The sequence below is a fragment of the Nerophis lumbriciformis genome, linkage group LG25, assembly GCF_033978685.3.
Source record: "Nerophis lumbriciformis linkage group LG25, RoL_Nlum_v2.1, whole genome shotgun sequence".
Lineage (NCBI taxonomy): Eukaryota > Metazoa > Chordata > Actinopteri > Syngnathiformes > Syngnathidae > Nerophis > Nerophis lumbriciformis.
In genome coordinates this window covers 41332103-41356739 of record NC_084572.2, presented here as the reverse complement: position 1 = coordinate 41356739, position 24637 = coordinate 41332103, and the positions used below count along the sequence as shown (strand labels likewise).

The window sequence follows — 24637 nt, the reverse complement described above, 5'->3', positions numbered from 1 at the left end:
TGAGCTGAATTGGTTGGTGTTGGAATTTTTCAAATCGGTCGACAAATGTTGAAGCAGTAACAGTTTTTTAATTACTGGAATTTCGGGAAAGCCGGGAATTTTTCGATTTCAAAAAACAACTTGTTTTTTTGTCCTGATTAAGAGGAATGTTTTGACGGTGGAACAGTTGAAGTGGGTTGAAAAATGTGGGAGGAGTAGTCGACAGAAAAAGGGTGACAAAAGGGTTTGAAAAAAAAAGGGAATTCCTGGAATTTTTTTGAACTTGGAAAAATGATAGTTTGAATTTCCAGGATGAGTGGAATGTGTTGAAGGTGGAATGATTTCAATAGGTTGAAAAAAATGTGGGAATGGTGGACGTTTGGAAAATGGCCAGTTCATTTTGAATGGGAAAAATGTCCCGGAAAACCTGGAATTCTGGGAAATCTGGGAATTTTTGGAATTTGTCAAGGGAAAGCCCCGCGATTCCCGGAGACCATCTCGAGCGGAGACGGGTCAGCAGCACAGAGATGTCCCCAACCGATGCACAATAGCTTACTGTACAATGTCTGCTCTCACTTTGATGAGGACTGATAGGATGTCCAGAGCTCCCTGGTTAAATGAAGAATCAATCTTCGGTTGTGTGTGTGTCGTATACATTGAATGTCACAGATGAACAATTTCTAGATTAATGGCTAAATCCTCCTAATATCCAGATGAGAGGCATGATTAGGCATAATCTAGAATAACGTTGACGAGCCGAGACGCGACGTCGGCTCACAATAAAGGAGCAGAGGGCTACTTAGTTGTCTGTATCATTGTGCCGCTAAACATAGTTTGTCTGCGTTAGCGCTGATGATAACATTATTAATATTTTGTTTATAATCAGGTCACGAGATGTAAAGAGAGTATTGTTTGCGGGTTTTGAGTAGTTATTTAGAGGGTTTTGTGAGCGAAATAGAGAGCAGAGTTGACTACATTTTCAGCAGACTGGTTATTTGTTTACCACTTGGAATGCATAAAAAAGAGAAATGTATGTGTTCATGTCTTATATAGAGATCGTGAATAATAAACAGCACATTTATTTCCAATGTTTGCGTATTTCCAGTACGACTGACCTAATAATATGGTCAGAGTGCCGAAGCGTTACTCCAGTGACGTCAATCTTTGGAAATTATTATGGGAATATTCAAAATGTCCGATTGAATTTGTGGCATTTTGTGACGTTTTAGCGGTGTTTTTCATACTTTGCAGATTGTGAGTACAAGTGGATAAGGTGCACTGATACAACGAAACACAAATAAGCCTATAAAGTCAACTTGTTTTTCCACTCTACTGCTACTTTTAAAGATTGGACAGGACTAGGATCATACGTTGGTGGACACCGGCGGTGAGGGATGCCGTCAAGCTGAAGAAGGAGTCCTATCGGGTTCTTTTGGCTCATGGGACTCCTGAGGCAGCGGACAGGTACCGACAGGCCAAGCGGTGTGCGGCTTCAGCGGTCGCGGAAGGCAAAAACTCGGACATGGGAGGAGTTCGGGGAAGCCATGGAAAACGACTTCCGGACGGCTTCGAAGCGATTCTGGACCACCATCCGCCGTCTCAGGAAGGGGAAGCAGTGCACTACCAACACCGTGTATGGTGCGGATGGTGTTCTGCTGACCTCGACTACGGAAGTTGTGGATCGGTGGAGGGAATACTTCGAAGACCTCCTCAATCCCACCAACACGTCTTCCTATGAGGAAGCAGTGCCTGGGGAGTCTGTGGTGGGATCTCCTATTTCTGGGGCTGAGGTTGCTGAGGTAGTTAAAAAGCTCCTCGGTGGCAAGGCCCCGGGGGTGGATGAGATCCGCCCGGAGTTCCTTAAGGCTCTGGATGCTGTAGGGCTGTCTTGGTTGACAAGACTCTGCAGCATCGCGTGGACATCGGGGGCGGTACCTCTGGATTGGCAGACCGGGGTGGTGGTTCCTCTCTTTAAAAAGGGGAATTGGAGGGTGTGTTTTAACTATCGTGGGATCACACTCCTCAGCCTTCCCGGTAAGGTCTATTCAGGTGTACTGGAGAGGAGGCTACGCCGGATAGTCGAACCTCGGATTCAGGAGGAACAGTGTGGTTTTCGTCCTGGTCGTGGAACTGTGGACCAGCTCTATACTCTCGGCAGGGTCCTTGAGGGTGCATGGGAGTTTGTCCAACCAGTCTACATGTGTTTTGTGGACTTGGAGAAGGCATTCGACCGTGTCCCTCGGGAAGTCCTGTGGGGAGTGCTCAGAGAGTATGGGGTTTCGGACTGTCTGATTGTGGCGGTCCGCTCCCTGTATGATCAGTGTCAGAGCTTGGTCCGCATTGCCGGCAGTAAGTCGGACACGTTTCCGGTGAGGGTTGGACTCCGCCAAGGCTGCCCTTTGTCACCGATTCTGTTCATAACTTTTATGGACAGAATTCCTAGGCGCAGTCAAGGCGTTGAGGGGATCCGGTTTGGTGGCTGCAGGATTAGGTCTCTGCTTTTTGCAGATGATGTGGTCCTGATGGCTTCATCTGGCCAGGATCTTCAGCTCTCACTGGATCGGTTCGCAGCCGAGTGTGAAGCGACTGGGATGAGAATCAGCACCTCCAAGTCCGAGTCCATGGTTCTCGCCCGGAAAAGGGTGGAGTGCCATCTCCGGGTTGGGGAGGAGATCTTGCCCCAAGTGGAGGAGTTCAAGTACCTCGGAGTCTTGTTCACGAGTGAGGGAAGAGTGGATCGTGAGATCGACAGGCGGATCGGTGCGGCGTCTTCAGTAATGCGGACGCTGTATCGATCCGTTGTGGTGAAGAAGGAAGGGGGACCCCTGCCCTAGTAAGAGGCAGTGTAAGTTTGAAGTTCCTCGCAGTAGCGCAGTGGATGGAGCTGTATTGGCAACCTCAGTCAGGGAGAGACGGAGGGGATTACAGAATTTTGACCGTTTCCATTTCTGGCCAGATTATTACATACGGCTCCTTTAATCGGCATTAAATAGAATAGAATAGTCATTCAGAATCGTTTTTTTTTAGTTTGGCTCATCACCGTCTTACTTGTCAGTTGCAAAGAAACCTCGAGTAGGCTAATATAACTCTTATAGATACTTACATCATGTGTTGCCTTCATTATAACACTTATATAAGACTTTATCTTTATTTTATATAGCCCTAAATCACAAGTGTGATTGACTTTTAAATTCATTTTGATAGTAGGCTAATATAGCTGATATAGACACTTACACCATGTGTTGTCTTCATTATAACACTTATATAAGACTTTTAGTCATTTTGATAGTAGGCTAATATAGACACTAACATCATGTGTTGTCTTCACTATAATACTTATATAAGACTTTTAAATTCATTTTGATAATAGGCTAATATAACTAATATAGACACTTACATCATGTGTTGCCTTCATTATAACACTTATATAAGACTTTTAAAGTCATTTTGATAGTAGGCTAATATAACTCATATAGACACTTACATCATGTGTTGTCTTCATTATAACACTTATATAAGACTTTTATTTTGATAGTAGGCTAATATAGACACTTACACCATGTGTTGCCTTCATTATAACACTTATATAAGACTTTTAAAGTCATTTTGACTTATATAAGACTTTTATTTTGATAGTAGGCTAATACAGCTAATATAGACACTTACATAATGTGTTGCCTTCATTATAAAACCATCTTTTTTTGGGGGGGGGGGGACCCCTGCCCTAGTAAGAGGCAGTGTAAGTTTGAAGTTCCTCGCAGTAGCGCAGTGGATGGAGCTGTATTGGCAACCTCAGTCAGGGAGAGACGGAGGGGATTACAGAATTTTGACCGTTTCCATTTCTGGCCAGATTATTACATACGGCTCCTTTAATCGGCATTAAATAGAATAAAATAGTCATTCAGAATCGTTTTTTTTAGTTTGGCTCGTCACCGTCTTTCTTGTCAGTTGCAAAGAAACCTTGAGAAGGGAAGAGAACCTGCCCACGTCAAGTCCAGTTCTTCCCGTTCCGCCGGCATCACAACGGGCGGAGAGTAATCTGAGAGTGCGCCAGTTGTTATTACTGGAAAAGTTGTGCTTTTACAGCAGGGGGGGGATCCGCGCTACGTCAGTCGAGGGGAACTCTGCAGAACCCTTTTTAGAGGCGTAGACCTTAGCGCGGCTCACCTGCGGGAACGCTTTGTAACCGCTTGTGATCGTCACGTCGGATTGAGAGTCGCAGCCCTCGCCTGGAATGTTGCTCTGACGGGCGATCATTCAGGTTTTTGACTTCTTACACACCTGCTTAGGACCAAGATCGGTCAAGACACACACACACACACACACACACACACACACTCAGAAGGATAGCGTTTCCCATCCTGATAGCACAGAGGGGAGGGTGGGGGTTTGGGCGCCACACATTCTGGTTTGGTGAGTCTTGTGTACACCACACACACACACACACACACACAGGTGGCAGAGAGCGAGGACGCAGCAGCATGGACGGAGGATCCTGCACCTGAACTTTGGAAGACTTTCTTCTCTGAGTGAGTGCTGCTTCTCTGATGGCTTCATTAAGTGTGTTGGAAGTTACCCCCCCCCCCCCCCCTCCGTCTTTTCCTCCCCTCAGAGGAATGCGGGGCTTATGTCAGTGAGAGTCAGGTACAGACTCACTAATTACCGCTAGCTTTTTCCTCCATCCCTCTCTCTCTCTCCTCTAAAAAAACTGTTGCCGTCTCCCGCTGTTGCGTCTTACGAGTGCTTTGGCGGTCGGAGCCGAGAGGCAAACTAGAGGATCTGAGTCAGAATCGGAGAAGGGAAAAAAAAAAGAAAAGGGGAACAGAAACGTGTCTTTTTGTTTTTTCAAATGATTTGAAGTGCGTGTCCTTTGTTTGTTGGAGGTGTCACAGAACCATTTCTGGTCGAGCTCCCGGTTGAAGACAGGAGAGAACCGAACGTGACGTCCCTCTCTGGACCGTCACCGCCGAACTCCTGAGCAACTTGTGACGACACAGCCCGTCATCGTCCAGGTTAGTCTCCTTTTCAATTCCTACAGACAGCAGGGGGGGGGGGGGGGTGTTCTGGAAGGACATTTCTTCAGCTGGTCCGATGCTCTAACCTTCACCACAAGGTTGCGGGACGCTGTTTATTTGTGCAGAGGCACGTGCGAGAGAGAGATTTACCGTGGTCTTGTCTCGTCACCTTGTGGTTTTATGTTTTCCCAAAACCATTACCTGCCAACTACTCCGGTTTACCCGTAATTAGTACGGTTTTCATCAACCCTGCCTCAGTGTGTTGCCATCATTAAAACACTTATTTAAGACTTTTAGTCATTTTGATAGTAGGCTAATATAGACACTTACATCATGTGTTGCCTTCATTATAACACTTATGTAAGACTTTTAAAGTCATTTTGATAGTAGGCTAATATAGACACTTACATCATGTGTTGCCTTCATTATAACACTTATATAAGACTTTTAAAGTCATTTTGATAGTAGGCTAATATAGACACTTACATCATGTGTTGCCTTCATTATAACACTTATATAAGACTTTTAAAGTCATTTTGATAGTAGGCTAATATACACACTTACATCATGTGTTGTCTTCATTATAACACTTATATAAGACTATTAAAGTCATTTTGATAGTAGGCTAATATAGACACTTACATCATGTGTTGCCTTCATTATAACACTTATACAGGACTTTTAAAGTCATTTTGATAGTAGGCTAATATAACTCATATAGACACTTACATCATGTGTTGTCTTCATTATAACACTTATATAAGACTTTTAAAGTCATTTTGATAGTAGGCTAATATAGACACTTACATCATGTGTTGCCTTCATTATAACGCTTATATAAGACTTTTAAAGTCATTTTGATAGTAGGCTAATATAGACACTTACATCATGTGTTGCCTTCATTATAACACTTATATTAGACTTTTAAAGTCATTTTGATAGTAGGCTAATATAGACACTTACATCATGTGTTGTCTTCATTATAACGCTTATATAAGACTTTTAAAGTCATTTTGATAGTAGGCTAATATAGACACTTACATCATGTGTTGCCTTCATTATAACACTTATGTAAGACTTTTAGTCATTTTGATAGCAGGCTAATATAGACACTTACATCATGTGTTGTCTTCATTATAACGCTTATATAAGACTTTTAAAGTCATTTTGATAGTAGGCTAATATACACACTTACATCATGTGTTGTCTTCATTATAACACTTATATAAGACTTTTAAAGTCATTTTGATAGTAGGCTAATATAGACACTTACATCATGTGTTGCCTTCATTATAACGCTTATATAAGACTTTTAAAGTCATTTTGATAGTAGGCTAATATAGACACTTACATCATGTGTTGTCTTCATTATAACACTTATATAAGACTATTAAAGTCATTTTGATAGTAGGCTAATATAGACACTTACATCATGTGTTGCCTTCATTATAACACTTATACAGGACTTTTAAAGTCATTTTGATAGTAGGCTAATATAACTCATATAGACACTTACATCATGTGTTGTCTTTATTATAACACTTATATAAGACTTTTAAAGTCATTTTGATAGTAGGCTAATATAGACACTTACATCATGTGTTGCCTTCATTATAACACTTATATCAGACTTTTAAATTCATTTTGATAGTAGGGTAATATAACTAATATAGACACTTACATCATGTGTTGCCTTCATTATAACACTTATATAAGACTTTTAAAGTCATTTTGATAGTAGGCTAATATAGACACTTACATCATGTGTTGCCTTCATTATAACACTTATATAAGACTTTTAGTCATTTTGATAGTAGGCTAATATAGACACTTACATCATGTGTTGTCTTCATTATAACACTTATATAAGACTTTTATTATGATAGTAGGCTAATACAGCTAATATAGACATTTACGTCATGTGTTGCCTTCATTATAACACTTATATAAGACTTTTAAAGTCATTTTGATAGTAGGCTAATATAACTCATATAGACACTTACATCATGTGTTGTCTTCATTATAATACTTATATAAGACTTTTATTTTGATAGTAGGCTAATATAGACACATCATGTTTATGTTTTCCCAAAACCATACCTGCCAACTACTCCGGTTTTCCCGTAATTAGTACGGTTTTCATCAACCCTGCCTCAGTGGCCTAGTGGTTAGAGTGTCCGTCCTGAGGTCGGTAGGTTGGGAGTTCAAATCCCGGCCGAGTCATACCAAAGACTATAAAAATGGGAGCCATTACCTCCCTGCTTGGCACTCAGCATCAAGGGTTGGAATTGGGGGTTAAATCACCAAAATGATTCCCGGGCGCAGCCACCGCTGCCGCCCACTGCTCCCCTCACCTCCCAGGGGGTGATCAAGGGTGATGGGTCAAATGCAGAGAATAATTTCGCCACACCTAGTGTGTGTGTGACAATCATTGGTACTTTAACTTTACTTTAACTTTAACCCATTCCGGGTTACGGTTGCAGTGATAAAAAAATACGGTTTTTCATTAATTAAAAAAAATATTTTTTTTTTTAAAGTTTTATTCACGAAATCGCGTAACAACAATGACAATGGACACTGCTTCCCGTAACTTCCTATCGAGCCATTACGAATGCCATGTGCGAGGCTATTTATAGCACCGCTGCCAAGCACGAGGCACCAGTTGCCATTGAGTTTGAGTTTGAGTTTGAGTTTATTTCGAACATGCAAGTATACAACATGATACATCACAATCTCCAGTTTCTCTTTTCAACATGTTGGAAAAGGAGTAGGAAGAAGCAGAGCTTATTTAATCCTACCCCTTTTCTATATACCCCATAAGTAATCACAATAAAATAAGTAAATAAATAATAATTGGTGAAGTAAGTTACATTTCATATGTTGAAATAAGTAAGATTATTTTGTGAGTGAAAGAATGAAAGAATGGATGAGTTAAATAAATTCAGAATGTTTATCATTCTTCTTTGTACTTTGTAAACACTTTTAAGTTTGAAGAGTTTCTTGAAGTGGATCATATTAGTACATTGTTTGATTGCTTTGCTTCATCCGTTCCATCATTTAATTCCACATACTGATATACTGAAGGTCTTAAGCGTTGTACGTGCATACAAATGTTTTAAATGACATTTCTCTCTAAGATTATATTTTCTCCTCTTTTTTTTGAGAAGAATTGTTGTATATTCTTGGGTAGCAGGTTATAGTTTGCTTTGTGTATCATTTTAGCTGTATGCAAATTCACTATGTCGTAGAATTTCAGTATCTTTGATTCAATAAATCAAGGATTTGTGTGTTCTCTATATCCAACATTATGTATTATTAGGGCCCGCAATGGCCCATTGCATAAGGACTCCCACAGGGAGTCCTTATGCAATGGGACATAAGGACCTATTGTTATTCTAAGGTTTTATTATATTATTCTTTATTCTTTCTTTATTCTACCGCCGCCTCTTTGAGCACTAATTTGACCCACTTAGCATGCTTCAAAACTCACCATATTTGACCTGCGAAAATTGCCTTTTAATTAAAAAAAGCAAACCCCAAAACTCAAAATTGCGCTCTAGCGCCCCCTAGGAAGAAAACAAAACTAGACTGCCTGTAACTCCCACTAGGAAGGTCGGAGAGACATGAAACAAAAACCTTTATGTAGGTCTGACTTAGATCTACATTTCATAATTGTATATATTTGGGCTAAAATCAACAGGAAGTTGGCAATTCCCCCTTCAAGACAAAAAAGTACTAAAAACAGTCACTTTTGCCTCTTTGAGCTGTAATTTGACCCCCTTAACACGCTTCAAAAATGAATACTTAGGTCTACTACACAACTGTATTTAATGTTGTCATTATGGTGGTACTTAATGAATAATTAGGTCTACTACACTACTGTATTTAATGTTGTCATTATGGTGGTACTTAATGAATACTTAGGTCTACTACATTACTGTATTTAATGTTGTCATTATGGTGGTACTTAATGAATACTTAGGTCTACTACACTACTGTATTTAATGTTGTCATTATGGTGGTACTTAATGAATACTTAGGTCTACTACACTACTGTATTTAATGCTGTCATTATGGTGGTACTTAATGAATACTTAGGTCTACTACACTACTGTATTTAATGTTGTCATTATGGTGGTACTTAATGAATACTTAGGTCTACTCCACTACTGTATTTAATGTTGTCATTATGGTGGTACTTAATGAATACTTAGGTCTACTACACTACTGTATTTAATGTTGTCATTATGGTGGTACTTAATGAATACTTAGGTCTACTACACTACTGTATTTAATGTTGTCATTATGGTGGTACTTAATGAATACTTAGGTCTACTACACTACTGTATTTAATGTTGTCATTATGGTGGCACTTAATGAATACTTAGGTCTACTACACTACTGTATTTAATGTTGTCATTATGGTGGTACTTAATGAATACTTAGTCGTACAACACTACTGTATTTTAATGTTGTCATTATGGTGGTACTTAATGAATACTTAGGTCTACTACACAACTGTATTTAATGTTGTCATTATGGTGGTACTTAATGAATACTTAGGTCTACTACACAACTGTATTTAATGTTGTCATTATGGTGGTACTTAATGAATAATTAGGTCTACTACACTACTGTATTTAATGTTGTCATTATGGTGGTACTTAATGAATACTTAGGTCTACTACACTACTGTATTTAATGTTGTCATTATGGTGGTACTTAATGAATACTTAGGTCTACTACACTACTGTATTTAATGTTGTCATTATGGTGGTACTTAATGAATACTTAGGTCTACTACACTACTGTATTTAATGTTGTCATTATGGTGGTACTTAATGAATACTTAGGTCGACTACACTACTGTATTTAATGTTGTCATTATGGTGGTACTTAATGAATACTTAGGTCTACTACACTACTGTATTTAATGTTGTCATTATGGTGGTACTTAATGAATACTTAGGTCGACTACACTACTGTATTTAATGTTGTCATTATGGTGGTACTTAATGAATACTTAGGTCTACTACACTACTGTATTCAATGTCATTATGGTGGTACTTAATGAATACTTAGGTCTACTACACTACTGTATTCAATGTCATTATGCTGGTACTTAATGAATACTTAGGTCTACTCCACTACTGTATTTAATGTTGTCATTATGGTAGTACTTAATGAATACTTAGGTCGACTACACTACTGTATTTAATGTTGTCATTATGGTGGTACTTAATGAATACTTAGGTCTACTACACTACTGTATTCAATGTCATTATGGTGGTACTTAATGAATACTTAGGTCTACTACACTTCTGTATTTAATGTTGTCATTATGGTGGTACTTAATGAATACTTAGGTCTACTACACTACTGTATTTAATGTTGTCATTATGGTGGTACTTAATGAATACTTAGGTCTACTACACTACTGTATTTAATGTTGTCATTATGGTGGTACTTAATGAATACTTAGGTCTACTACACTACTGTATTTAATGTCATTATGGTAGTACTTAATGAATACTTAGGTCTACTACACTACTGTATTTAATGTCATTATGGTGGTACTTAATGAATACTTAGGTCTACTACACTACTGTATTTAATGTTGTCATTATGGTGGTACTTAATGAATACTTAGGTCTACTCCACTACTGTATTTAATGTTGTCATTATGGTAGTACTTAATGAATACTTAGGTCGACTACACTACTGTATTTAATGTTGTCATTATGGTGGTACTTAATGAATACTTAGGTCTACTACACTACTGTATTCAATGTCATTATGGTGGTACTTAATGAATACTTAGGTCTACTACACTACTGTATTTAATGTTGTCATTATGGTGGTACTTAATGAATACTTAGGTCTACTACACTACTGTATTTAATGTTGTCATTATGGTGGCACTTAATGAATACTTAGGTCTACTACACTACTGTATTTAATGTTGTCATTATGGTGGTACTTAATGAATACTTAGGTCTACTACACTACTGTATTCAATGTCATTATGGTGGTACTTAATGAATACTTAGGTCTACTACACTACTGTATTTAATGTTGTCATTATGGTGGCACTTAATGAATACTTAGGTCTACTACACTACTGTATTTAATGTTGTCATTATGGTGGTACTTAATGAATACTTAGTCGTACAACACTACTGTATTTTAATGTTGTCATTATGGTGGTACTTAATGAATACTTAGGTCTACTACACTACTGTATTTAATGTCATTATGGTGGTACTTAATGAATACTTAGGTCTACTACACTACTGTATTTAATGTTGTCATTATGGTGGTACTTAATGAATACTTAGGTCTACTACACTACTGTATTTAATGTTGTCATTATGGTGGTACTTAATGAATACTTAGGTCTACTACACTACTGTATTTAATGTCATTATGGTGGTACTTAATGAATACTTAGGTCTACTACACTACTGTATTTAATGTTGTCATTATGGTGGCACTTAATGAATACTTAGGTCTACTACACTACTGTATTTAATGTTGTCATTATGGTGGTACTTAATGAATAATTAGGTCTACTACACTACTGTATTTAATGTTGTCATTATGGTAGTACTTAATGAATACTTAGGTCGACTACACTACTGTATTTAATGTTGTCATTATGGTGGTACTTAATGAATACTTAGGTCTACTACACTACTGTATTTAATGTTGTCATTATGGTGGTACTTAATGAATACTTAGGTCTACTACACTACTGTATTTAATGTTGTCATTATGGTAGTACTTAATGAATACTTAGGTCTACTACACTACTGTATTTAATGTTGTCATTATGGTGGTACTTAATGAATACTTAGGTCGACTACACTACTGTATTTAATGTTGTCATTATGGTGGCACTTAATGAATACTTAGGTCTACTACACTACTGTATTTAATGTTGTCATTATGGTGGTACTTAATGAATACTTAGTCGTACAACACTACTGTATTTTAATGTTGTCATTATGGTGGTACTTAATGAATACTTAGGTCTACTACACTACTGTATTTAATGTCATTATGGTGGTACTTAATGAATACTTAGGTCTACTACACTACTGTATTTAATGTTGTCATTATGGTGGTACTTAATGAATACTTAGGTCTACTACACTACTGTATTTAATGTCATTATGGTGGTACTTAATGAATACTTAGGTCTACTACACTACTGTATTTAATGTCATTATGGTGGTACTTAATGAATACTTAGGTCTACTACACTACTGTATTTAATGTTGTCATTATGGTGGTACTTAATGAATACTTAGGTCTACTACACTACTGTATTTAATGTTGTCATTATGGTGGTACTTAATGAATACTTAGGTCTACTACACTACTGTATTTAATGTGGTCATTATGGTGGTACTTAATGAATACTTAGGTCTACTACACTACTGTATTTAATGTCATTATGGTGGTACTTAATGAATACTTAGGTCTACTACACTACTGTATTTAATGTTGTCATTATGGTGGTACTTAATGAATACTTAGGTCTACTACACTACTGTATTTAATGCTGTCATTATGGTGGTACTTAATGAATACTTAGGTCTACTCCACTACTGTATTTAATGTTGTCATTATGGTGGTACTTAATGAATACTTAGGTCTACTACACTACTGTATTTAATGTTGTCATTATGGTGGTACTTAATGAATACTTAGGTCTACTACACTACTGTATTTAATGTTGTCATTATGGTGGTACTTAATGAATACTTAGGTCTACTACACTACTGTATTTAATGTTGTCATTATGGTGGCACTTAATGAATACTTAGGTCTACTACACTACTGTATTTAATGTTGTCATTATGGTGGTACTTAATGAATACTTAGTCGTACAACACTACTGTATTTTAATGTTGTCATTATGGTGGTACTTAATGAATACTTAGGTCTACTACACAACTGTATTTAATGTTGTCATTATGGTGGTACTTAATGAATACTTAGGTCTACTACACAACTGTATTTAATGTTGTCATTATGGTGGTACTTAATGAATAATTAGGTCTACTACACTACTGTATTTAATGTTGTCATTATGGTGGTACTTAATGAATACTTAGGTCTACTACACTACTGTATTTAATGTTGTCATTATGGTGGTACTTAATGAATACTTAGGTCTACTACACTACTGTATTTAATGTTGTCATTATGGTGGTACTTAATGAATACTTAGGTCTACTACACTACTGTATTTAATGTTGTCATTATGGTGGTACTTAATGAATACTTAGGTCGACTACACTACTGTATTTAATGTTGTCATTATGGTGGTACTTAATGAATACTTAGGTCTACTACACTACTGTATTTAATGTTGTCATTATGGTGGTACTTAATGAATACTTAGGTCGACTACACTACTGTATTTAATGTTGTCATTATGGTGGTACTTAATGAATACTTAGGTCTACTACACTACTGTATTCAATGTCATTATGGTGGTACTTAATGAATACTTAGGTCTACTACACTACTGTATTCAATGTCATTATGCTGGTACTTAATGAATACTTAGGTCTACTCCACTACTGTATTTAATGTTGTCATTATGGTAGTACTTAATGAATACTTAGGTCGACTACACTACTGTATTTAATGTTGTCATTATGGTGGTACTTAATGAATACTTAGGTCTACTACACTACTGTATTCAATGTCATTATGGTGGTACTTAATGAATACTTAGGTCTACTACACTTCTGTATTTAATGTTGTCATTATGGTGGTACTTAATGAATACTTAGGTCTACTACACTACTGTATTTAATGTTGTCATTATGGTGGTACTTAATGAATACTTAGGTCTACTACACTACTGTATTTAATGTTGTCATTATGGTGGTACTTAATGAATACTTAGGTCTACTACACTACTGTATTTAATGTCATTATGGTAGTACTTAATGAATACTTAGGTCTACTACACTACTGTATTTAATGTCATTATGGTGGTACTTAATGAATACTTAGGTCTACTACACTACTGTATTTAATGTTGTCATTATGGTGGTACTTAATGAATACTTAGGTCTACTCCACTACTGTATTTAATGTTGTCATTATGGTAGTACTTAATGAATACTTAGGTCGACTACACTACTGTATTTAATGTTGTCATTATGGTGGTACTTAATGAATACTTAGGTCTACTACACTACTGTATTCAATGTCATTATGGTGGTACTTAATGAATACTTAGGTCTACTACACTACTGTATTTAATGTTGTCATTATGGTGGTACTTAATGAATACTTAGGTCTACTACACTACTGTATTTAATGTTGTCATTATGGTGGCACTTAATGAATACTTAGGTCTACTACACTACTGTATTTAATGTTGTCATTATGGTGGTACTTAATGAATACTTAGGTCTACTACACTACTGTATTCAATGTCATTATGGTGGTACTTAATGAATACTTAGGTCTACTACACTACTGTATTTAATGTTGTCATTATGGTGGTACTTAATGAATACTTAGGTCTACTACACTACTGTATTTAATGTTGTCATTATGGTGGCACTTAATGAATACTTAGGTCTACTACACTACTGTATTTAATGTTGTCATTATGGTGGTACTTAATGAATACTTAGTCGTACAACACTACTGTATTTTAATGTTGTCATTATGGTGGTACTTAATGAATACTTAGGTCTACTACACTACTGTATTTAATGTCATTATGGTGGTACTTAATGAATACTTAGGTCTACTACACTACTGTATTTAATGTTGTCATTATGGTGGTACTTAATGAATACTTAGGTCTACTACACTACTGTATTTAATGTTGTCATTATGGTGGTACTTAATGAATACTTAGTCGTACAACACTACTGTATTTTAATGTTGTCATTATGGTGGTACTTAATGAATACTTAGGTCTACTACACTACTGTATTTAATGTCATTATGGTGGTACTTAATGAATACTTAGGTCTACTACACTACTGTATTTAATGTCATTATGGTGGTACTTAATGAATACTTAGGTCTACTACACTACTGTATTTAATGTTGTCATTATGGTGGCACTTAATGAATACTTAAGTCTACTACACTACTGTATTTAATGTTGTCATTATGGTGGTACTTAATGAATAATTAGGTCTACTACACTACTGTATTTAATGTTGTCATTATGGTAGTACTTAATGAATACTTAGGTCGACTACACTACTGTATTTAATGTTGTCATTATGGTGGTACTTAATGAATACTTAGGTCTACTACACTACTGTATTTAATGTTGTCATTATGGTGGTACTTAATGAATACTTAGGTCTACTACACTACTGTATTTAATGTTGTCATTATGGTAGTACTTAATGAATACTTAGGTCTACTACACTACTGTATTTAATGTTGTCATTATGGTGGTACTTAATGAATACTTAGGTCGACTACACTACTGTATTTAATGTTGTCATTATGGTGGCACTTAATGAATACTTAGGTCTACTACACTACTGTATTTAATGTTGTCATTATGGTGGTACTTAATGAATACTTAGTCGTACAACACTACTGTATTTTAATGTTGTCATTATGGTGGTACTTAATGAATACTTAGGTCTACTACACTACTGTATTTAATGTCATTATGGTGGTACTTAATGAATACTTAGGTCTACTACACTACTGTATTTAATGTTGTCATTATGGTGGTACTTAATGAATACTTAGGTCTACTACACTACTGTATTTAATGTCATTATGGTGGTACTTAATGAATACTTAGGTCTACTACACTACTGTATTTAATGTCATTATGGTGGTACTTAATGAATACTTAGGTCTACTACACTACTGTATTTAATGTTGTCATTATGGTGGTACTTAATGAATACTTAGGTCTACTACACTACTGTATTTAATGTTGTCATTATGGTGGTACTTAATGAATACTTAGGTCTACTACACTACTGTATTTAATGTGGTCATTATGGTGGTACTTAATGAATACTTAGGTCTACTACACTACTGTATTTAATGTCATTATGGTGGTACTTAATGAATACTTAGGTCTACTACACTACTGTATTTAATGTTGTCATTATGGTGGTACTTAATGAATACTTAGGTCTACTACACTACTGTATTTAATGTTGTCATTATGGTGGCACTTAATGAATACTTAGGTCTACTACACTACTGTATTTAATGTTGTCATTATGGTGGTACTTAATGAATACTTAGTCGTACAACACTACTGTATTTTAATGTTGTCATTATGGTGGTACTTAATGAATACTTAGGTCTACTACACTACTGTATTTAATGTCATTATGGTGGTACTTAATGAATACTTAGGTCTACTACACTACTGTATTTAATGTCATTATGGTGGTACTTAATGAATACTTAGGTCTACTACACTACTGTATTTAATGTCATTATGGTGGTACTTAATGAATACTTAGTCGTACAACACTACTGTATTTTAATGTTGTCATTATGGTGGTACTTAATGAATACTTAGGTCTACTACACTACTGTATTTAATGTTGTCATTATGGTGGTACTTAATGAATACTTAGGTCTACTACACTACTGTATTTAATGTTGTCATTATGGTGGTACTCACCGAACTCAACGCACACATCAGGACTGGCAAAAATTGCGATCTAATAAAGAAACCTAACTCCAAATTTAAAAATTGCCCTCTACAGCAATTTTTGAATAAAACTGATAAAAAACTGCTCCTCGGAAGAAAAAAAATGACAAAACTGCCTGTAACTCCCACTGGAAAGGTCGGAGAGACATGAAACAAAAACCTCTCCGTAGGTCTCACTTAGACCTACATTTCATAAATTGACTACCCCCAGCAAAAATCAACAGGAAGTTTGCTATTCCCCCTTCAAAACAAATTTTTTGTAAAAACCAGTCACCTTCCTTCAAAAACGATCTCCTCTGAGCGCGTTTGTCGTTTCGCCTTCAAACTAACACAGGAGAGACATTGAACCCTTGTGATTACAACAACAGAAGCGCTTTTTAATTAACTGCTCCGGTTTTGATTTTATGACCCTTCAAAGACCCGCTGCGCTGAGGCTGCTGCAATGCTGTTTTTTTAAGATGGCTGCTTAAAAGCAGGAAGCACCAACGTGCCCACACAATGCAGACAAGGTAGGTACACTAGACAAAAGTCTTGGGACACTTCAGACTACAAGTAGACAAAAGTATTGGGACACTTAGGACTAGCACCTGCCAAAAAAGCGGGCCCGTCAAACGCTGCTTGCAGCTTTAATTCTAACTGATCTTTTTTGTAACACCGTTAATGAATGAAGTGTACTTTTGTAGTTATTTCCCCATATTTCTGCACAATAACTCAGATATGGTAACACTAGTGAGCAGTAGAGAATATGAAGTGATTTTTTTTGTCTAGAACATGTTTTGCCATTGTTTCCAAACGAGCGAACGATCATGGAATCAGCCGGAGAAAAATGGCAAACGAGTCTTAAACCGAAAAGAAAACTGCAGTCATTCCGTGAAGAATATTCAAAAGCCTAATAATTATCCGTTCCAAAAAGGGTGAAAACTACGCGAATTGCACCTTGTGCAGACAAGATTTTTTCGATCGGACACGGAGGAATTAGCGATGTAAAAGACCACGTTGGGACAAAAAAACACAAGTCTAATGCCGTTGCTAGCGATACAAGTGGAAAACTTTCAACGTTTTTCGTCGCCCAAACAGATTCTTTGGATGTGATAAATGCCGAAGTTTTATTTACGGAGGCAATAATTGAGCATGGACTTCCAATCGCACTGGCTGATCACATGGGACAGTTAAATGTTTGTAATGCAACCTTTAAAAATCATTACGCGGTGATCGCGGTCCCAAAAATAAACTTTTCTTGCATGATAATGTCCAGAAAAATTCGCTTTATATTACTATAGAGTCCTTTTAACGAATGAGTTTGATGGTTTATCACAAACCTTAAATGAAAGAAGTCCTTTGTTCTCCTGCACCATGCATGCACTTTGGCCTTGCTTCGTGTTTGGTGCGCAATCCTGTCGGCTGTATTTCACAGCACGTCTTTGACAACTTGAAGTGGCATAAAACATTTAAAACAAAGGGGTTATAGGAACAATCACTTTCAGTGTTTTATGCCACTTCAAGTTGTCAAAGACGGTATGCTGGTGCCCGACTGCCACAAGTGGAACAAACATTTGAAACAAAGGGGTTATAGGAACAATCACTTTCAGTGTTTTATGCCACTTCAAGTAAACTTATCATAAAGTTACCATATCATTTTTGCAGTATGATCAATCTGATAGAATAAATTTGGATTTTAGCCACAAAAAGGTAATGACACCAATGTTATCTATAGGAATTGTTTAGTACTGTTATACTGTTAAAAGTGTTTATACTATTTATGCTTTCAAGTCCAAGTTGAAGAAATCTTGTTAAATGTTGACAGCATAACTACCAAAATACAGAAGTATGTCCTTAATATTTTTGCAGTGCTATTTCTGTTGAAAAGTTCAAATGATTACATTAGAGATGTGATGTGCCACTTTTCAAGTGTCTGATGGCTTCAATTAATTGTCATGAATTTTTCATATTTTGAATTCTTTTGAAAGGCTTACAAAAAAACTACATTTGAGTTGTAATTCCATGCTATTGACAGGACTATTAATTTTAATGAAGTTAGCTTACCATGTTTACAGTATGATAATTGTGATAGAAATGTGAATTTTAGGCACAGAATATTTTTCACAAGGCAGTAGATTATACAAGCTTGGACAGAAAGTTAATAATGACACCAATTTTTTTTCCAATGGAATTGTTTAGTACTGTTTTACCATTTGTTTACTGTAAAAAGTGTTTATACTTTCAATTAACAAATTGAAGTCTTGTGAAAGGTTGACAGGATAACTGGCATTAACTGTCAAAATAATTTCAAACTATTGAAGTTAGCTTACAGAATAAACATGTCAATCAACCCATATGATTTTTGCTGTAATATTTTTGTTTTGAAAAGTCACTGTGACTGATAGAAAAGTGATGGTTTTAGCAACATTTTAACCTGTCTGAATGCTAATAATCATTTTGCGTCGGGGGGCGAAGCCTGAACCCCCCACCAGGACTTTGTCCTGGACCTACCGGGGCCTGCGGCCCTTGGACCCTGGCTACTAGGTTTTTCTGATTTCAAAAGTTGGCAGGTATGCAAAACTGGTTCAGCAAGGCGCCGGGTTGGCCTCGAGTCTTTTGTTGTTGATGTACAAACCAGATTAGATCATATGTACTCTGCGTGCTGCGTGCTTTGTGTTTGTCTGCGGGGTCACTGGAACGTCGGACGTTGCGAGGTAACAAAATTAAAATCCACTTTCGGGTTTTAAAATGCGTGATTCTTCAAAACCAATGGTGGTCAAGTTGGTCCTGGTCAGAGGTGGGTAGAGTAGCCAGAAATTGTACTCAAGTAAGAGAGTACTGTTACTTTAGAGATTTATTACTCAAGTAAAAGTAAGGAGTAGTCACCCAAATATTTACTTGAGTAAAAGTAAAAAGTATGTTGTGAAAAAACTACTCAAGTACTGAGTAACTGATGAGTAACATACACACACATATACATATATACATATATATATATATATATATATATATATATATATATATATATATATATATATATATATATATATATATATATATATATATATGTATGTGTGGGGAAAAAAATCACAAGACTATTTCATCTCTACAGGCCTGTTTCATGAGGGGGGGTACCCTCAATCATCAGGAGATTTTAATGGGAGCATTCGCATACCATGGTTTATATAGGGCACAGAGTGGGTGGGTACAGGCTGGCGTAGGGGCGTGGTGATTGGCTCATGTGTTACCTAGGAGGTGTTTCCGTCTATGGCGGCATGCTGTTACAATTTCGCTGCGCTTGTTGAGGGATGACAGGTCTGGACGGTAAATAATAAACAGTTTCTCTTTCAAGCATAGGTTGCATCTTTTATTACCACTATTGTAAGGTGTGCTGGATGCAAGAATTTGCCATGTTATTGAATATTCAACATTATTGTCTTTGAGGTCCCAAATGTGTTTGCTGAGTTCTGTGGTATTTCGCAGGTTTTTGTTCCTGAAAGAAGCCTTGTGATTGTTCCATCTGGTTTTGAATTCACCCTCGGTTAATCCTACATATGTGTCGGATGTGTTAATGTCCTTGCGTATTACCTTAGATTGGTAGACAACTGATGTTTGTAAGCACCCCCCGTTGAGGGGGCAATCAGGTTTCTTTCGACAGTTACATGCTTTGTTGGTTTTTGGGGTCGCTCTGACTGGGGGTCGACGGCTCATTTGCAATTGTTTTGTTGTGGTTTGAGATGATTTGTCGTATATTGTTCATGCAGCTGTAGCTCAATTTAATGTTGTTCTTGTTGAATACTTTTCTTAGGTTGTTGTCTTTGGGAAAGTGTTTGTCAATCAGATTGAGGAATTGCGCTCTACTACGGTATCGAGCACTATTTTTTGGATAACCTTATTAAGACATATATATATATATGTGTGTGTATGTATATATATATACACACATATATATATATATATATATATATATATATATATATATACACACACACACATTTATATATATACATACATTGATATATACAGTATATAATTTATATTTATTTATTTTGCCGTTTTTGTTTACATGTTAAAGGTGTTTTAATGAATATACATGCATGTTTAACACATATAGATTCCTTTCTTTCATGAAGACAAGAATATAAGTTGGTGTATTACCTGATTCTGATGACTTGCATTGATTGTAATCAGACAGTAGTGATGATAACGTCCACGTTTTCAAATGGAGGGGAAAAAAAGTTCCTCCTTTCTGTCTAATACCACATGAAAGTGGTTGGTTTTTGGCATCTTATTTGTCCAGCTTCCATATTTGTTTTTATACACTTTACAAGAAATACATTGGCGGCAAACTCCGTAGCTTGCTAGCTTGTTTGCGCTGGCTTTGGGAGACTCTAGTTTTGAAAGCGCAGGCGCGATGGAGCGGCACTTTTATTGTGACGACAGGAACTGTGCAGTCAGTCTTTAGGCTTTTGACGGGATGTACGGTTGAAATAAAAAAGTATCTTTTTTCCTTCACACTTTTGATTGATTGATTGGAACTTTTATTAGTAGATTGCACAGTACAGTACATATTCCGTACAATTGACCACTAAATGGTAACACCCCAATAAGTTTTTCCACTTGTTTAAGTCAGGTCATGTGACCGCCTGGCTCTGTTTGATTGGTCCAACGTCACCAGTGACTGCATCTGATTGGTGGAACGGAGTGAACGTCACCAGTGACTGTATTTGTTGAAACGCAGGCACTATGAAGGTCTGTCTGACAGACCAAAACAAACAAAGCGTGCATTAACAGATCGATAAAAATTAGTAGCGAGTAGCGAGCTGAATGTAGATAAAAGTAGCGGAGTAAAAGTAGCGTTTCTTCTCTATAAATATACTCAAGTAAAAGTAAAAGTATGTTGCATTAAAACTACTCTTAGTTATCCCAAAAGTTACCCAAGTAGATGTAACGGAGTAAATGTAGCGTGTTACTACCCACCTCTGGCTATGCTTGGGTTGTTTTGGCCTGTATAAATGGTTGAAATCGCGGAAAGGATAAACGTTTCTTCAGAGTTCCTGGAGAGGTCATTAAAAAGGGAGCAAGAGTGCAAAGTTTTACCAAAGACTGCGAGTAAAGCAGCTGAGACTCCAGTCCAAGGAGCAGAGTGGAAGAATGCATGAGTTTGCTGTGATCACTTTGTTACAGGATTGTTTGATACATTGTAAATGTTTATTATTTCCCATTTAAGTATAATCTTGATATCATTTGTATTTCTTAAACACATGTTCACTACTAGTGTTTAAGTATAATCTTGATATCATTTGTATTTCTTAAACACATGTTCGCTACTAGTGTTTAAGTATAATCTTGATATCATTTGTATTTCTTTAACACATGTTCGCTACTAGTGTTTAAGTATAATCTTGATATCATTTGTATTTCTTAAACACATGTTCGCTACTAGTGTTTAAGTATAATCTTGATATCATTTGTATTTCTTTAACACATGTTCGCTACTAGTGTTTAAGTATAATCTTGATATCATTTGTATTTCTTAAACACATGTTCGCTACTAGTGTTTAAGTATAATCTTGATATCATTTGTATTTCTTAAACACATGTTCGCTACTAGTGTTTAAGTATAATCTTGATATCATTTGTATTTCTTAAACACATGTTCACTACTAGTGTTTAAGTATAATCTTGATATCATTTGTATTTCTTAAACACATGTTCGCTACTAGTGTTTAAGTATAATCTTGATATCATTTGTATTTCTTTAACACATGTTCGCTACTAGTGTTTAAGTATAATCTTGATATCATTTGTATTTCTTAAACACATGTTCACTACTAGTGTTTAAGTATAATCTTGATATCATTTGTATTTCTTAAACACATGTTCGCTACTAGTGTTTAAGTATAATCTTGATATCATTTGTATTTCTTAAACACATGCTCGCTACTAGTGTTTAAGTATAATCTTGATATCATTTGTATTTCTTAAACACATGTTCGCTACTAGTGTTTAAGTATAATCTTGATATCATTTGTATTTCTTAAACACATGTTCGCTACTAGTGTTTCCAAATAGACCAACTCGGCGAGTCTGAATAAATGAAAGCAAAGGTTAGCTAAACCTAAAAGAGTTCAGCTTTTACCAAAGACAACAATCATAAATGAATCTTTCAGCACGTACAAAATGTTGACATCTATAGTTATGTTTTGATAAAGACGGGGAAAAACAAGCGTACTTGTAAACTTTGCATCTACATACACTACTGTATTTAATGTCATTCTGGTGGTACTTAATGAATACTTAGGTCTACTACACTACTGTATTTAATGTTGTCATTATGGTGGTACTTAATGAATACTTAGGTCTACTACACTACTGTATTTAATGTTGTGGTGGTACTTAATGAATACTTAGGTCTACTACACTACTGTATTTTAATGTTGTCATTATGGTGGTACTTAATGAATACTTAGTCGTACAACACTACTGTATTTTAATGTTGTCATTATGGTGGTACTTAATGAATACTTAGGTCTACTACACTACTGTATTTAATGTCATTATGGTGGTACTTAATGAATACTTAGGTCTACTACACTACTGTATTTAATGTTGTCATTATGGTGGTACTTAATGAATACTTAGGTCTACTACACTACTGTATTTAATGTTGTCATTATGGTGGTACTTAATGAATACTTAGGTCTACTACACTACTGTATTCAATGTCATTATGGTGGTACTTAATGAATACTTAGGTCTACTACACTACTGTATTTAATGTTGTCATTATGGTGGTACTTAATGAATACTTAGGTCTACTACACTACTGTATTTAATGTTGTCATTATGGTGGTACTTAATGAATACTTAGGTCTACTACACTACTGTATTTAATGTTGTCATTATGGTGGTACTTATCAAATACTTAGGTCTACTACACTACTGTATTTAATGTTGTCATTATGGTGGTACTTAATGAATACTTAGGTCTACTACACTACTGTATTTAATGTTGTCATTATGGTGGTACTTAATGAATACTTAGGTCTACTACACTACTGTATTTAATGTTGTCATTATGGTGGTACTTAATGAATACTTAGGTCTACTACACAACTGTATTTAATGTTGTCATTATGGTGGTACTTAATGAATACTTAGGTCTACTACACTACTGTATTTAATGTCATTATGGTGGTACTTAATGAATACTTAGGTCTACTACACTACTGTATTTAATGTTGTCATTATGGTGGTACTTAATGAATACTTAGGTCTACTACACTACTGTATTTAATGTTGTCATTATGGTGGTACTTAATGAATACTTAGGTCTACTACACTACTGTATTCAATGTCATTATGGTGGTACTTAATGAATACTTAGGTCTACTACACTACTGTATTTAATGTTGTCATTATGGTGGTACTTAATGAATACTTAGTCGTACAACACTACTGTATTTTAATGTTGTCATTATGGTGGTACTTAATGAATACTTAGGTCTACTACACTACTGTATTTAATGTCATTATGGTGGTACTTAATGAATACTTAGGTCTACTACACTACTGTATTTAATGTTGTCATTATGGTGGTACTTAATGAATACTTAGGTCTACTACACTACTGTATTTAATGTTGTCATTATGGTGGTACTTAATGAATACTTAGGTCTACTACACTACTGTATTCAATGTCATTATGGTGGTACTTAATGAATACTTAGGTCTACTACACTACTGTATTTAATGTTGTCATTATGGTGGTACTTAATGAATACTTAGTCGTACAACACTACTGTATTTTAATGTTGTCATTATGGTGGTACTTAATGAATACTTAGGTCTACTACACTACTGTATTTAATGTCATTATGGTGGTACTTAATGAATACTTAGGTCTACTACACTACTGTATTTAATGCTGTCATTATGGTGGTACTTAATGAATACTTAGGTCTACTAC

At 35.9% G+C, this 24637-nt stretch overlaps 1 protein-coding gene across 8 annotated transcripts in view; it reads left to right on the top strand.

The window, feature by feature from the left end:
- Positions 1-4365: 4365 nt before the first annotated feature.
- Positions 4366-24637, top strand: part of rbm47 (RNA binding motif protein 47) — a 166702-nt gene continuing 146430 nt past the window's right edge. For all 8 annotated transcript variants that reach the window (XM_061984434.2, XM_061984428.2, XM_061984433.2 and 5 more), the window contains exons 1-2: positions 4366-4508; positions 4863-4991. The gene's annotated coding sequence lies outside the window, so the exon portion shown is untranslated. The remainder of the gene's footprint in view (positions 4509-4862; positions 4992-24637) is intronic.